Here is a 15,105-nt window from a genome sequence, read left to right on the forward strand (position 1 = left end):
CAAAAATATTCTTTAAAAATGAAGGACAATACCAGACAGACAAAAAATGAGAGAACTTATTGTCAACAAAGCCACACTGAAATTAATACTAGAAAGTATTCTTTAGATAGAATGAAGTGATTTTAGATGGAAGCCTAGTAATGCAGACAGTAATAGAGAATAATGTAAAAGAGAAACATCTGGGTAAATCTACATGGATATTGACTTACTAAAACTTCATTACAATAATAGTGTATGATGGGTTTTAAATATATGTATAATTAAAATTTATGAAAACAAGAGCACAAAGGTAGGAGGATATGAATGTAGTTAAATTGTTCTAAAGTCCTTGCATTGTTTGAGAAGTATAAATGTTAAGTTATATTAGACTATAATAAGTCAAAGATGTATATTGTAATCTCTAGAGTAATGACTGAAGTAATAAAAAGGAAGTAAAAACAAATATAGGTGAAAATGTAACAAAAATATTTACATAACCCAAAAGAAGTCAAGAAAGGAGAAAGAAATGAATTAAAAACAGATGGGACACATAGAAAACAAATAGTAAGGAGGCTGGCTAGTTAGCTCAGTTGGATAGAGCTCTGTGTTACAACACCAAGGTCAAGGGTTCAGATCCCCACACCTGCCAGAAGCCAGAAAAAAAAAAAAAAGAAAAAGAAAAGAAAGAAAGAAATACAACAGAAAGAAAACAAATAGTGAGATTAGTAAGATGTCAGAATAAACTCAAACATATCAATAATTATATTCAATATAAATGTACTAAATAATTCAATCAAAAGATAAATATTTTCATTTCATTTGTGTTATTTGAAATAAAAAACACAACTGAGAGCTTGAGCAGCATGGTAGAGCAAGCAGAAGAAAGAATTTCAGATCTTGAAGATGGTCTTTTTGAAATAACTCAGGCAGACAAAAAAAAAGGAAAAAAAGAATTAAAAACAATGAGGAAAACCTAAGAGAGATAGCAGACAACCTCAAGTGCTCTAACATCCAAATTGTTGGTTTCCCAGAAGGGGAAGAGAAATGAAAAGGTATTGAAAATCTATTCAAGGAAATAATAACAGAAAACTTCCCAGGTATAGGGTGACATACGGACCTTCAGATCCAGGAAGCTCAAAGGTCCCCAAACAGATTAAATTCAAAAATATCCTCCCCTAGACACATTATAGTTAAATTTTCAAAGCTCAAAGACAAAGAGATAATTCTAAAAGCAACAAGAGAAAAGCACCAGGTCACTTATAGGGGTCCCCCCATCAGACTAATAGCAGACTTCTCAACTGAAATCCTACAGGCCAGAAGAAAGTGGAATGATATATTCAAAATACTGAAAGAAGAAAATTGCCTGCCAAGAATTCTTTACCCAGCAGGGCTCTCCTTCAGAAATGAGGGAGAAATAGTGTATATCCCAGACAAACAAAAGTTCTGGTAGTTCACCACCACCTGATCATCCCTGCAAGAAATTCTCAAGGCATTCATTCATCTGGAATCTGAATAATGGTGAATACTATCACAAATACACAAGAAAGAGTAAAACTCACCATTAGGGCCGGCCCTGTGGCTCACTAAAGAGAGTGCGGCACTGGTAGCACCGAGGCCGCAGGTTTGGATCCTATATAGGGATGGACGGTGTGCTCACTGGCTGAGCATGGTGCAGACAACACTGTGCTGAGGGTTGCAATCCCCTTACCTGTCAAAAAAATAAAAAACAAATAAAAACAACCCCCCCCCACCATTAAAACAAAAATGCCAGCAAGAAAGAAAAAGAAGCTAAATCAACCCATCTTAAATTTCCAACTAACATTGAAGAGGAGAAATAAAAGGGGAAATAATGATCAAAAGATATTTAAGCCATCTAAATAAGAAGCAATTAAATGACAGGAATTAAGCGACACTTGTCAATAACTACCCTAAATGTGGATGGACTAAACTCCCCAGTCAAAAGACACAGGCTGACTGATTGGATTAAAAAGCTATACCCAAGTATATGCTGTCTTCAAGAGACCCACCTCACCTATAGAGACATACACAGACTAAAAGTGAAGGAATGGAAAAGATACACCAGGCAAATGGAAACCAAAAACGAGCAGGAGTAGCTATTCTTATATCAGACAAAGTAGACTTTAAGCTGAAAAACATAAAAAGAGACAAAGAAGGCCACTATATAATGTTAAAAGGATCTATCCAGCTAGAAGACATAACAATCATAAATATATGTGCACCCAATACCAGAGCACCCAGGTATATAAAGCAAACACTCTTAGACCCAGAGAAAGAAATAGGCCCTAATACATTAATAGTGGATTATCTGAACACCCCTCTCTCAATATGGGACAGATCTTCCAGGCAACAAGTCAGCAAAGAGACACAGGATTTAATCTACACCTTACACAAACTGAACCTGGCAGATATCTAAAGAACATTTCACCCAAGAAATAAAGAATATACTTTCTTCTCATCAGCTCATGGAACATTCTCCAGGATAGATGACATATTAGGTCACAAATCTAGTCTCAGCAAATTTAAAAAAATTGAAACCATTCCAAGTATCTTTGCAGACCACAATGGACTAAAATTGGAAATTAATAATAAGAGAAACTCTGGAAACTATACAAATACATGGAAACTGAATAATAGCCTCCCAAATGACCTATGGGTCCAAGAAGAAATTAAACAGGAAATCAAAAAATTTCTTGAAACTAATGAAAATAAAGATACATCATACCAAAACCTGTGGCATATGGCAAAAGCAGTACTAAGAGGCAAATTTATTGCAGTAAATGCTTGCATCGAAACAATGGAAAGACTTCAAATAAATGACAACACTATGCCTCAAAGAACTTGAAAAACAACAATCCAAACCTATAGGTAGTAGATGGAAAGAAATAATTAAGATCAGAGCAGAACTAAGTGAAATTGAGATCCAAAAAACAATAGAAAAGATCAACAAAACAAAAAGCTGGTTTTTTGAGACAATAAATAAAATAGACAAACCATTAGCTAGGTTAACAAAAGAAAAGAAGAGAGAAGACCCAAATAACAAAAATCAGAAATGAAAAGGGAGTCATAACAACTGAAACCACAGAAATACAAAGAATCATTAGAGACTATTAAAAACAACTGTGTGACAACAAATATGAAAATCTGGAAGATATGGGTAAGTTTCTAGACACCCACAAAGTACCAAGACTGAACCAAGAAGAGATAGAAAACCTGAACAGACCAATAACAAGCAATGAGATTGAAGTGATAATTGGCAATCTTCCAACAAAGAAAAGTACAGGTTCAGAAGGCTTTACAGCTGAATTCTATCAAACTTTTAAAGAGGAGTTGCTACCAATTCTCCTCAAACTATTCCAAACAGTTGAAACAGAAGCCAGTCTCCCAAACTGATTCTATGAGGCCAACATAACTCTGATACCAAAACCAGATAAAGACACAACAGAAAAAGAAAATTACAGGCCAGTATCCTTGATGAACATAGATGCAAAGTCCTCAACAAAATATCAGCAATCAGAATACAACAACACATTAAAAAAATTACATGCTATGATCAATATACACATCAATTATACACTATGATCATCCCTGGGATTCATCCCAGGGATGCCAAATGCAAGGATGGTTCAACATATGAAAGTCAACAAATGTGATAAATCACATCAACAAACTCAAGGACAAAGATCATATGATTATCTCAATAGATGCTGAAAAAGCATTTGACAAAATTCAACATCACTTCGTGATAAAGACTCTCAACAAATTAGATATAGAAGGAAAGTATCTCAACACAATAAAAGCCATTTGTGACAAACCCACTGCCAGTATCGTCCTGAATGGGGAAAAACTGAGGGCCTTTCCCTTAAAAGCAGGAACAAGACAAGGATGCCCACTCTCTCCACTACTATTTAACATAGTACTGGAGGTACTAGCCAGAGCAATCAGGCAAGAGAAAGAAATAAAGGGAATCCAGACTCAAAAAGATGAAGTCAAACTGTCTCTATGTGCAGATGACATGATACTATATATAGAAAAACCTAAAGACTCTATCAAAAAACTCCTAGAGCTAGTTAATAACTTCAGTAATGTTGCAGGACACAAAATAAATGCCCCTAAATCAGTTGCATTTATATACCCAAATAACGAACTAACAGAAAGAGAGATAAAGAAAGTAAGCCCATTTACAATTGTCACACACACACAAAAAACTTAGAGATCAATTTAACCAAGGAGGTGAAAGACCTCTATAATGAGAACTATAAACCACTTCTGAAAGAAATTAAAGAAGACACAAAAAGATGGAAAGATATTCCATGCTCCTGGATTGGAAGGATTAACATCGTGAAAATGTCTATACTAACCAAAGTGATCTACAGATTCAATGCAATCCCTATCCATATAGCAATGACATTCTTTACAGAAATGGGGAAAAAAACCCTTACCTTTCATATGGAACAACAAAAGACCCCAAATAGTCAAACCAATTCTGTGCAAAAAAATAAATAAATAAAAAAAAATAAAGCCAGAGGCATAACACTACCTGACTTCAAATTATACCTCAAAGCTATTGTAACCAAACAGAATGGTACTGGTATAAAAATAGACATTCAGAGCAATGGAGTAGAATCGAGAACCCAGAAATCACTCCTTAGGCTTATAGCCATCTGATATTGGACAAAGACAACAAAGACTGCTTCTTCCATAAGTGGTTCTGGGAAAACTGGATATCCATATGCAGAAGAATGAAACTAGATATGCATCTTTCACCATACACTAAAATCAACTCAAAATGGATTAAAGACTTAAGTATAAGACCCTGAACTGTAAAATTACTATGGGAAAATATAGGTGAAACACTCCAGCAACTAGGTCTGAACACAGACTTCATGAACAGGAGCCTGAAAGCACAAGCAGCAAAATAAAAAATAAACAAATGGGACTATATCAAACTGAAATCTTCTGCACAGCAAAGGAAACCATCAACAGAATGAAATGACAACTTACAGAGTGGGAGAAAATTTTTGCTACCTATGCATCTGACAAGGGATTAATATCCATAATATACAAGGAACTCAAACAATTACATAGTTAAAAAAAAAAACAATTAAAAAGTGGGAAAAAGAGCTGAGTAGATATTTTTCAAAGGAAGACATAAAAATGTCCAACAGGTACATGAAAAAATGCTCAACATCACTAGTCACCAGGGAAATGCAAACTAAAACTACATTGAGATACCACCTCACCCCAGTTAGACTGGCTATAATCAAAAAGATGGTGAATAACAAATCTGGCGAGGGTGTGGAGGGAAGGGAACACTCCTATACTGTTGGTGGGACTGTAAATTAGTACAACCACTATGGAAAACAGTATGAAGATTTCTCAAACAACTACAGATAGATCTTCCATACAATCCAGGAATCCCTCCTCTGGGTATATACCCAGAGGAATGGAAATCATCATGTCGAAGGATTCCTGCACTCCCATGTTCATTGCAGCTTTGTTTACAATAGACAAGATATGGAACCAACCTACATGTCCATTGATGGATGATTGGATAAGAAACTGTGGGATATATACACCATGGAATACTACCCTGCCATAAAAAAGAATGAAATTCTCCCATTTGCAACAGCATGGATGAGCTTGGAGAAACTTATGTTGAGTGAAATAAGCAATGCACAGAGGGATAAATACGTCATATACTCACTCATATGTGGGAGCTAAGAGAGACAGAAGGAAGGAAAGAAAGACCACAGTAGTGTGTTGGACTTGCAGAGGGAGAGAACATTCCTTGGGCTACAAAGTATAGTGGGGGGGGGAAGTTGGCAGGGGGAGGGAGGTTGGTGATAGTTGGGGGAGGGACATGGGGTACAAATGCAATTTGTTGTAATGAGTATACAGCCAGTAGAATCTGGCCCCCACATCATGGGCATGAAGGGTGACAATTAGCTATGTATCCTATGAATATTCATAACCAATAAAAAAAGATAAAGATTTTCAGACTGGATAAAATTCAAAACCTCATTTATGTGCTGCTTATAAGAAGCATACCTCAAACATAAGGATCCAGAGAGACTTGAAGTTAAAGGATGAAAAGGCATTTACCATACAAACATTAACTGAAAGAAAGCTGGTATAGCTACTTTAGAACCAGATAAAGCAGGCTTTAAGACAAGAAGTAGTTGCAGAGATATAAGGACACTTAGTAATGATAAAAAGGGTTAACCCACCAGAAAGAATTCTCAATTTATGTTTATCTAATTGCATAGCCTCAAATATACAAAGCAAAAATTAGCAGAAATAAAAAGAGAAATAAGTCTGCAATTATATTGAGAGATTTTAGCATGCTTACTAGTAGTTATTAACAGAACAAGCAGACAAGAAAACTAGTAGTGAGCAGAAGATTTGAACAGTATGATAAAGCAATCTGATCATGCTGACCTTTATAGAACTTTGCACCCAACAATAAAAGAATATACATTCTTTTTAAGTGCACATGAAACATTTACCAAAGTTGGCTATATGCTGAGCCATAGAGTAAGTCTTAACAAATTGTGAAGGAATTAAATCGCAAGTAATATTTTCTCTGACCACAGTACAATGTTATTGATTATTACTGATGAGAAATATATCTAGAAGAACCCTCAAATGTTTGGAAATTGAGCAATACACTTCTGAGAAAGGAATCTCAGAGGCAACAATGACAGGTGGTCCTGACGGCTTTTATTAGTCTTAACTTCTGTCTTATGGAGGAAGATGATCTGAGAAAGTTAACATAGACAGACGAAGAAACAAAAGAGGAATAGATGGATGGATGGATGAATAGACAGACAGACAGAAAGATAGATAGATCTCTGTAGTTTCTGAAATTGGGCTACTTGAACCAATACATTTCTGATTCTGTCTAGGGTAGCTTCACAAACTTGTTGCTTGAAACCACAAGAGTCCTGATGAATGCAATATTCAGGAAACACTTTTCCTACCTGAACTCTCCTTAATTTCTTGACTGCCCCACCTATACTCCAATCAGATCAAACTACTCATCATTCCTGGGAATTGATTAGGCCTTTGCACAAAACTTTACTTTCTTTGCCTTCCTGACTCTCATTTGTTATCAGGTCTCAGCAAAGACTTCCTCTCAGAAAACTTTTCTGTCTCTAGGCTAGGACTGGGTGGGTAATGGATTCTTCCTCTGTACTCTACTCCTACCACAGCATGTGCTTCTCTTTATCATAGTGGTCATGTTAGTGTCTGGATTCAGAGAGACTTGATTTCCAATTTTGTGGCTTCCTAGTTTTTGACATTGGGAAGTCACTTCTCTGAGCTTTGGCTTTCTCATCTGTAAGAATTATGTGATATTACACGTGATATGTACTTTAGACTGGTGTTTGGCACATAGCAAGTACTCAAATGTCAGTTATTATTGTTACTTCAGAGATTTGTCATAAAGATTAAGGCACAATGCATACGTCTTTATCACAGTGCCTATGTGATTGGAAGACCTATGCAATTGTTAGTGAGTCTATTTCTTTTATTGGACTGTGAGTTGTTTAATATCTGGAACCATATGGGAGGTGGATCCAAAAATCCCATGTCTGATCTCATGGTCCATGCTTTTCCCACTCTCCATTATTGCCTCCTTGGACAAAGTTGGGACTCAGCTGACATTTACCTTTAAGCATTTTCTCCTTTCCTTTGAGCTTCTTTCTTCCATTTAATCATGCTCCATTTCTTTCCCTATAAAAATGAACTCTTGGGAAGGGATCTGATAGTCTCATTCACATAAAGGCTGATTAATTTAATTATATCCTCTTTCAGGGCCCTGATGGTTAATAATTTTGAACATCATTTAATGTGTTTATTTGCTATTTATTCATCTTTGATAAAATGTTTGTTCAAGTTTTTTGCCCAATTTTTAATTGGGTTGTTTGTTTTCTTATTCTTGAGTTTTGAGAGTTCTTTATATATTCTAGCTACAAGTCTGTCGTCAGGTATATGATTTGCAAATATATTCTCCCACTCTGCAGCTTGTCTTTTAATTCCTCTGAACAATATCTTTGGCAAAGAAGGTTTGACAATTTGATGAACTCCAATTTATCAATCTTATTTTTTATAGATTGTGCTTTTGGTGTCAATTCCCTTCCATTAATCTGTATGTCTATAGATGCTATAGCATTGCCAATATAATGCAGTCTAAAGTACTGTAGCCTTATAGTAAGTCTTAAAAATGGGTAGTGCTATTTCTCTAATTTTATTTTATTTTTCTTTTAAAAAATGAATTATTTTGGTTATTCTAGTCCATTCGCCCTTCTGTGGACATTTTAGAATGATCTTGTTTATCTGAAAAAATTCCTGCTGGAGATTAGAAGTAAAAATTGATTCATAGGCCAATTTTTAGAGAATTGACATCATTAGTTTGTTGAGTATCCAATATATGATCTTGGTGTGTTTTCAATTATTTAGATGTTTGAGCTCTTTCACAAGCATTCTGTAGTTTTCACCATACAGATCCTATATGTATGTATTTTGCTAGATTTATACCAAGGTTTTTTATTTTGGGACGTTATTGTAAGTGGTATTTTAAAAACATTTTTTGTTTCTAATTTTTCACTATATATTTTCATTATATATGAAAATATAATCAACTTTTGCACATCCATTTATTCATGACTTTGCTAAACCCAGCTATTATTTCTAGGAATTTTAAAAATAGATTTCTTGGGATTTTCTATAAAAACAATCATTTCTGCAAATAAGGATAGTTTTATTTCTTCCTTTCCAATCTGTATGTGTCTTATTTGTTTTTCATGCCTTATTGTACTAGCTAGTATACTTCCAAGTATGATGTTGAATAAAATGGTGAAAATGGACTTTCTTGCCATGTTCCAGGTCTTAGGAAGAAGGCATTCAGTCTATTAAATCTTTTACCATTAAGTATGACATTAGCTTTATTATTATTTTTTTTAAAGATGTCCTTTATTAGGTTGAGGAAGTTTATTTCTATTCCCATTTTTCTGGTTTTTATTGTGAACAGATGTTAAATTTTATTTAATGCCTTTTCTACATCAATTCTACTCCTAGGAAAAAACCCACTTGTTCATGGTGTATTACTCTTTTTGTCTATTGCTGGATTTGATTTTCTAACATTTTGTTGAAGACTTTTGCACCTACGTTTATGAGGTATATTGGCCTGCGGTTTTCTTGTCTTGTACTATCTCTGCTTGATTTTGGTATCAAGGTAGTGCTGACCTCACAAAAATGGGTTGGAAACTGTTTATCGCCTCTTCTATTTTCTGGAAGAGATTGTATAGAACTGGTGTTATTTCTTTTAAAAATATGTGGTTGAATTCACCAGTGAAACTATCTAGGCTTGAAGATTCCTTTTTGGGGGGAAGATTTTAACTACAAATATTATTTCCTTAATAGTAAGGACTATTCAGGTTATCATTTCATCTTGGGTGAGTTTTGATAATGTATAGTTTTTGAGGAATTGGTCTATTTAATCTGCTTCCTCATATTTATGTAAATTGGGTTGCTTGTATTAGTTTCTTATTATTCTTTTAATATCTGCATGCTCTGAAGTGTTATCTGCTCATTCATTCATGATATTGGTAATTCATGTATTCTCTCTTTTCTCTTTGTCAGTCTTTCTAGAGGTTTATCAAATTTGTTGATCTTTTCAAAGAACAAGTTTTTGGTTTAATTAGTTTTCTCTATTGTTTTTCCATTTCAGTTTTATTACTTTCTACTCTTTTTTTATCTCTTTCCTTCTGCTTGCTTTGGGGTTATTTTTCTTTTCTTTTTTCTTTTTTTTTTTAAAGATGACCGGTAAGGGGATCTTAACCCTTGACTTGGTGTTGTCAGTACCACGCTCTCACAAGTGAGCTAACCAGCCATCCCTATATTGGGATCCGAACCCATGGCCTTGGTATTATCAGCACCACACTCTCACAAGTGAGACATGGACCAGCCCCGTTGCTTTTCTTTTTTTCTGAGTGACAGCTTAGATTGCTTGTTTGAGACCTTTCTTCATTTAAAATATACACATTTGATGCTGTAAATTTCCCTCTAAGTACTGCTTTATCTGCATTCCCCAAATTTTGATATATTGTATTTTCATTTTTGTTCAGTTCAAATATTTTTCCTAATTTTTTCTTGAGACTTTCTCTTTGACGTGGATTGCTTAGAAGTGTGTTATTTAATTTCCAGCTGTTTGGAGATTTTCCTGTTATTATTCTGTCATTGATTTCTGGTCTCATTTTATTATGGTCAGAGAACATTCTTTGTATCACCTCAATTTTAAAAATCTGTTCAGGTTTATTTTATAATTTAAGACATAGTTTATCTTGGTAAGTGTTCCTTAAAAAGAATATTTATTCTCCTGTGGTTGGGAGGAGAATTCTATAAATGTCAATTAGGTCCAGTAGGATGATGATATTGTCTGGTTCTTCTATAGCAAGGGATGGTTTTGCACCCTCTCCCCCACTTCTTCCAGTAGACATTTGTCAATTTCTGGAGGCATTTTTGGTTGTCACAACTTAGAGGAGGATGCAGCTAGCATCTAGTCATAGAGACAAGGAACACTAATAAATATCCTAGAAAACACAGGACTGCTCCCTGCCCCTCAATAATTATCCAGTCTGAAGTGTTAATAACGCTGAAGTTGAGAAACCCTACTTTGTATCCCTGCTGATTTTCTGTTTGCTTTATCAATTGAGTGAGAGAGGTATTGAAGTCTGTAAGTAAAATTGCGGTCTTGTCTATTTCTGCTTTTAGTTCTGTCAGTTTTACTGCAGATATATTGAAGCTTTGTTATTAGATTCATACACATTTAGGATTGTTATGTCTTCTCACCCTTTTATCATATGTAATGTCCCTCTTTTTCTCTGTTATTTTCTTTGCTCTGTAGTCTATCTGAGATCAACATAGCTAATTTAGTTCTCTTTCAGTCAGTGTTATCATGGTGTTCCTTTTTTCATTACTTTGCTTTTGATTTTTTCTGGTTGTCTTTCATTGATATATTTTCCTTTGTAGTTTTAACTAGCTGGACATTCCACTGCACCACTGTTAATGTCATCTGTGATGTTATGAGGGTGGTGGCCATCAACACTGCAGCCAACAGACTTGGCACTCCCCGAGATCTCTTTAAGGGTTCCAGAGAGAAAGTTCTCTAGCTAAAGATTAGTGCTGCATGGTCAGTCTATGTTGACAATCTCATCAAAAGTGATATTTCCACTCTGCTTACTGTTTTTCTGCTTCTTTCTGTTTCTGGGTGATTCTTGAGGACTGAGTGTGATGATCAGGGCTGAGGAAGAATGTACCACCTCAGCCAGAGCCTGTGTGTTCTGAATGGTCAGGTTCACTGTAATCCTTAGGCCCTTCCAGGCACCAGTTTTCTTGGCGATATCATTACCAACATTCACCCCTTTTAAAATCATTGAAACATAACATAGCTGATTGTACATATCTGTGGGGTACATAGTTGAATATCAATACCTGTGTGCAATATGTGATGCTCAAATCAGGATAATTAGTATAGTCAACATTATACAATGTAATTGCTTTTCATGGCCCTTTACCAATTTCTTCATTACTTCCCCCCGACCCCTTCCCCTTTCCCACCTCTGGTAAACTCAGCTCTGTTCTCTCCTTTTGAAAGTTCAATGTATTATTTTGATTGTTCTTTATTTTCTCTCTTTCTTTCTCTCTCTCTTTCTTTCTGTCTTTCTTTCTCTCTCTCTCTCTTTCTTTCTTTTTTTCTATCTTTCTTTCTCTCTCTCTCTTTCTTTCTTTCTCTCTTTCTCTCTTTCTCTCTCTTTCTTTCTTTCTCTCTTTCTCTCTTTCTTTCTTTCTTTCTCTCTCTCTTTCTTTCTTTCTCTCTCTCTTTCTTTCTTTCTCTCTTTCTTTCTTTCTTTCTTTCTATCTCTCTTTCTTTCTTTCTCTCTTTCTCTCTTTCTATCTTTCTCTCTTTCTCTCTTTCTCTCTTTCTTTCTTTCTTTCTCTCTCTCTTTCTATCTTTCTTTCTTTCTCTTTCTTTCTTTCTTTCTTTCTTTCTTTCTTTCTTTCTTTCTTTCTTTCTTTCTTTCTTTCTTTCTTTCTTTCTTTCTTTCTTTCTTTCTTTCTTTCTTTCTTTCTTTCTTTCTTTCCTCTTTCTCTCTTTCTTTCTTTCTTTTGCTCCCACTTATGAGTGAGGACATGTGGTATTTCTCTTTCTGTGCCTGGCTTATTTCACTTAACATAATTTTTTCTAAGTTCATCCATGTTGCTGTGAATGGTAGTATTTCATCCTTTTTTATGGCTGACTAGTATTCCCTTGTGTAAATATACCACATTTTCCTTATCCAGTCATCCAATGATGGACATTTTGGTTGGTTCCAACTCTTGGCTATTATAAATAGATCTGTAATAAATATGGGAATGCAGGTATCTTTTTGACATGATGATTTCCCTTCTTTTGGTATATACCCAGCAGTAGGATTGCTGGATTGTATAGTAGTTCTATCTCTAGTTGTCTGAAAAACCTCCATACTGTTTTCCATAACAGCTTCACTAATTTACCATCCCACCAACAGTGGAGGAGGGTTCCCCTTTCTTCACATCCTTGCTAGCACTTGTTATTCTCTGTCTTATTGATAGCAGCCTGTTTAACTGGAGTGAGATGATATCTCAGTGTGGTTTTGTGTTGTATTTCCCTGATGCTGAGTGATGTTGAGCATTTTTTCATGTATCTGTTGGCCATTACTTACCAACTCTTTTTGGAGACAGACCCAGGAAGTTGATCTTAGGGGTCAGGGCAAATGTGGCACTGACTTTTTCCAATTTTCAGGTACACAACTTGATCTTGTTGTGGTCAAACCTGAACAGCATGGAAGAGGTGGCTAGTGTTGGGTGAAAGCAGGTGTGAAATGACAGAAGACTATTGCACCTTGTCTTCCTCTGTGCTGAAAGCCAAAATCTCATTCCTTTACTTTTAACCTAGTCATATTATTATATTTGAAGTAAGTTTCTTGTTGACAGCATATACTTGATTCATATTTTTCCTCCACTTTAACAAACTGTGTTTAATTGGTTTGTTTAGATCATTTACATTTAATATAATTTTATTTATTTATTTATTATTTTATCATTACGCAATGTAAACATTTTTTGTGACCCTTTATATTGCATGAAATGATTACTAATTTCAATGACTAAGCAGCCAAAAAAAAAAAAGAAAAAAAAAGAAAAAAAGAAAAGAGAGAGATTCTTTTGAAAGGGTCAGGGGAACTTCTCAATAAGTTTGAGAAAATCTAAGGGAAAGAATTGAGTAAACTTTTCAAAATAAGTAAAATTCTTTGAAGAATTTATTAGATATTGCTCTATTCCCCCACATTTGAAGATTTCATGTTTCATTTGCTAAATTAAAAATACTATATTTGAGATTTAAAATTCTCTATTTTTGAGGGTCTTCACCACTCCCATGAACACATCCAGGCCAGCAATGGAGCCAGCTGAGATGTGTGGGAGTCCGGAGATGGGGTCTGAGGGCCTCCCATATCCAGGTCAGCAAAGAGCCAGCTGAGACACCCAGGTATCCTGAGATGAGGCAGAGGGCCCTTGCCATACCCCTGTCTACATCCCGGCCAGCAATGGAGCCAGCCAAGATGCCTGGGGGTCCTGAGACAGGAGCTGTGGGCCATACACACCCCCAACCACAACCAGATCTTAGAATATTCTTATGAGTTAAATGTGTTTCTTTGGGGTGTGTGACTTATCTGCTCATGTCCTTCACCAAATTTCTTCTTAGATTTTTCTAATCCATTTTTAAGAGTTCTTTTTGCAATAAAAATTAAATTAAATTAAATACTCTATTTTCACTGAGCTTGTTCCTTAATGCCGCAAGTATCTTTTTTAATGTCTGCAATCTCTATTTTTAAACAATTTGTATCTAATGCTTTTTAGGTGCCAGGCCATATGGATTGTTGTTTTGTTTACTTATTTAATATTATTCTATTTTTATTCTTGGCCACAAAGCAAGTCTTACTACATTTAAAAATACTAAGATAGTAGAAAATGTTAGAAAATGTGTTCTCTGACCACAATAATAGAAAGAAATTTAGAAAACTCAAAAATGTGTGGAAATTAAACAACACTCTCCTAATTAAACAATGGGTAAAAAGAAAGATCACAGGGAAATTAGAGAGTACTTTGAGATAAAAATCAAAGCACAACATATCAAAATCTGTAGGATGCAGGGCTCATGCAGTACTTAGAGGAAAATTTATACTTGTCAACACTTATACTAAAAATAAGAAAAATCTCAAATCAGTAATGTAAACTTCTACCTTAAGAAAATATAAAAAGAATAGCAAACTAAACCAAAAGAAAATATAAGTAGGAAATAACAAAGATTACAACAGAAATTTATGAAATAGGGAATTAAAAAACAATAGAGAGAAACTACAAAAACAAAAGCTGATTCTTTAAAAAGATCGGTCAAATTTGCAAACTTTTATCTAGACTGACCAAGAAAAAAAAGAAAGAAGACCAAAATTACTAAAATCAGAAATAAAGCAGGGACATTGTTACATTGTCATTACGGATTTTGCAGTGGTAAAATTTAGTTCTTTCTCTTTCTCATTTGCATTTTTGTTCTACCAGTAGGTTTTGTTTTTACTTGTGTATTTGTGGTAGTGATGTTCATTTTTCGGATTCCAAATGCAAGACTTCCTTGAGGATTTCTTGTAGGGCTGGTTGTGTGGTGGTGAACTCCTGCAGGTTTTGTTTGTCTGGAAAATACATTATTTTCCCCTCATTTCTGAAGGATAGCCTTGCTGAATGTAGTATTCTTAGCTGGCAGTTTTTTGCTTTTAGTAGTTTGAATATATCATCCCATTTTCTTCTGGCCTATAGAGTTTCTGTTGAGAAGTCTGCTGTTCCTCTGATGGGGGCTCCCTCATAGGTGACTTGATGCTTTTCTCTTGCTTCCTTACAGATTCTCTGTTTGTCTTTGAGCTTTGTCGGTTTGACTTTAATGTGTCTTGAAGAGGATCTTTTTGAGTTGAGTCTGTTTAGGGATCTTTGAGCCTCCTGGATCTGAAGGCCTATGTCTCTCCCTATTCCTGGGAA

The sequence above is a fragment of the Cynocephalus volans genome, chromosome 2 (assembly GCF_027409185.1).
Source record: "Cynocephalus volans isolate mCynVol1 chromosome 2, mCynVol1.pri, whole genome shotgun sequence".
Classification (NCBI taxonomy): Eukaryota; Metazoa; Chordata; class Mammalia; order Dermoptera; family Cynocephalidae; genus Cynocephalus; species Cynocephalus volans.